We start from the raw sequence: 3,156 nt of genomic DNA, 5'->3' as shown, positions 1-3,156 counted from the left end.
TTAAACTTACCGATGAGTTTCCATTGACTTCAGAATGAAATCCAAATTTCTTACCACCACTTAAAAGACTCTTGGGAGCTGGCCCTACCTCAATCTCCTTCTCATTCACTTCCAAACACTGAACATCTTTCTATTACTTGAATGAGTCAAGCTTTTCCTCTTTTTTGAGAGGGTTTCTTCTTTTCTTTTCTTTTCTTTTCTTTTCTTTTCTTTTCTTTTCTTTTCTTTTCTTTTCTTTTCTTTTCTTTTCTTTTTTTTTGGTTGTTGTTGCTATAGGGCACCTGCACTTGCCAGAAAGACAGAGAGAAACAGAGAGACAGAAAGCAAGAAATCATCCCCCGGATGTGGGGGAGTGGTCATTCAGGAATCCCTTCTCCTCCATTCTCCTCTAGGGACCTTGGGCATGCATGCACATGTGGTTGGTGTGTTTAAGCCACTGGGTCTGGGATTTGAACTGCGGTCGACTACATGGGAGTCCAGTGACATAGTCATTACACCAACTGCTGGTCCCTCCTCTTTTTGGTATACCTTTGTCTAGAATTCTCTGCTCCAATATCATTGGCTGTTTTTAATTTCTCATAATTCAGCTAAATGATACTTTTTTGGTAAGGCTTTTTGAAATAACCTATATGTCTATAATTTCATGATATTTTAGTTTCTGTATTTTAATCACTGTCTAAAATGATCTACTTATTTCCTTTTTAGGATATGCCTCCACTCCCCAAAATGCTTTATGAGAGCACTGACTTTGTCTTCCTTGTTCTATTCTGTATTTCCATCTTTTTGCTGTGCCTGGCACATAGCGTGACTTTGATAAATATATATTGTATGGGACTTGCAGGTGGCATGGTGGTTAAGGGCGCTGGACTCCCAGATGGCTGACCATGGTTTGAGTCCCGGACCTGGTGACTTGTTTTCTCACTTTCTCCTTTCTATCTCCCTCCCTCTGAAAAAAAAAAAAAAGTAAAAATAAGGTTAAATAAATTATTATTATTTTTTTTTGGAGAGGTTTTTGCTACAGGGTGTGTGCCCTTGCCAGAAAGACAGAGAGAGACAGAGACAGAAAACGAGAAATCACCCCCCAGGGATATGGCCATGCCACAATCTCCTCTCCTCCATTTTCCCCTTGGGATCCTGGGCACACACACACACACATGCGCCCGGTGTGAGTTTAAGCCACCAGGACTGGGATTCGAACTGAAGTCAACTACATGGAAGTCCAGCAGCATAGCCATTACGCTAACTGCTGGTCTCAAATAAATTAATTCTTAAATACATATATATATATATATATATAGTATGATAAATAAATTGTTTATGTTACTTTGTTGAAATTTTAGTGTGATCTAAAGCTGGTTCATTAACTTTTGTTGGAAAATAGGCTTTTAGTGTGTCATACTGCTCTTAAAATCTTTCTTTCCTTAAGATTTAGCTTTTCTATTTCATGGCTAATATTTTCTAGAGGTTAACAAACAAAGAAATAAACATCAACAGTCTAAGAATTTGAACTTTCTTTTGTGGTAGTTGATATTTTTGTGTTTTAGGATAGGGAAAGAAGGAAAAGAAAAAAAATGCAGTTTATTACATCACATTGTCTGGATTTTTGGGTGGGAATGATATGGATCAATACCCTGTGGCTCTCTGTTTGGAGATTCCTATTATGTATGAATTAATACTGAGCTGTTACTTAGAAGCTGAAATAGAGGAGGCAATGGTCCTCTGTGTTCTGTGTGATATTCAGAAATAACTAGGCTTGAACAGGCATAATTAGTCATATTCTTTGTTGATTATATATGCAAAGTTAACTCTGCATGTATAGACATATGGACAGTTATTCAAGATCCTTTCATTCAAAATACTCATATCCTTCATGAATTTTTTAGGATTTAGTTAGAGTAACAGATAGATATTTAAAAGCAACTGCCATAAATTCTATCATTGTTTTCCATACTGAGAACTTCATACTGAACAGCAGATTATGTGGAATGGAGAAAAAAATATTCACTAGAAGTTATATCTTTATGGTCTTTTTGGGTATTTAAAATGCCATTTACACAAATATAGTTAAGGTGATAATAGTAGTAAAATGTTAAATTTGTAATAAGAAAATTCAAGTCCTACATATCAATTCTAAGAGTATAAAAGCTGAAATCAGAGATGTGGTAGTTTGTTCTCTTTTTCAATAGCAAAAAGACTACACCCACAAGCATACTAATATTTATATATCTCTTAAATAATTTTTTCTTTACAATTAAATATAAAGGCAGGTTACTTTAGCTCAGGAGTACTTACCAAGAAGCAGGTTGTAATATCCAGTAGGCCCAAGGTAAGGTAAGGTGTTCTCATTGCTCCCAGCTCTTTGAAAGTAAGCACAAGGAATATCCATTTTAGTTGTCATAGACCCTCTGACTTTTACAGAATAATGATAGTAATGAAGAACAGGCTGGTAAATAATAGACCAAATTGAGACTAAATTTATTTATTTATTTTTTTGCAAATAAGTTAGTTTATGCCTCTTTTTGGTAAAAGGGGTAATGGAGAGAGAAAAAAAAACTTTCAGAAGAAGATTACAGTGCACTTATTACTAGAGTTTAGCTTTGTCCATATCTGTTTTTTTGATTGTTTAGTATCTACCTACTGTTTGAACAGAATCCTAACCTTTTTCCTGGCTTTGAGTCTTAAGCAAAAATTTTCTTTAACACTTTTTGATTTTGATTTACTAAAGCTAAAACTACTTTTCTTGAAATAAAAAAATACATAAAAAACAAAATATGTATTTAATGACTGCAGTAAGCTATATAGCCTCAGCTAGGTGCTACTTTAGAGTATGTTCATTCTACTCACTGAGGTTTATGACTCATGTCAGACATATGCTCATGGATATATATATATATATATATATCAGCTGCACTTGCTATTGAACGTATTTAGATTAAGTGAGATCTTTTGTAAATCAATAAAATGTACGGGGAAAAAATCAATGCGAGCCAGGCAGTGGTGCAATGGTAATAAAACTGGGCCCACATGGGAAAGGTCCTAGGTTCAGCTCCTGGGACCACTTTGAACACATGGTACACATGTACTGGTGCCCATGTGCCAGGCCAGCTGAGACTGGGAGTGGATCTCAGTGTAAAGACCATGCTGGGGGTGTCTGTT

The sequence above is a fragment of the Tupaia chinensis genome, unplaced genomic scaffold, assembly GCF_000334495.1.
Source record: "Tupaia chinensis unplaced genomic scaffold, TupChi_1.0 Scaffold000086_1, whole genome shotgun sequence".
Taxonomy (NCBI): domain Eukaryota; kingdom Metazoa; phylum Chordata; class Mammalia; order Scandentia; family Tupaiidae; genus Tupaia; species Tupaia belangeri.
The sequence above is the reverse complement of the archived record's forward strand: the minus strand, read 5'-3'. Positions refer to the sequence as shown.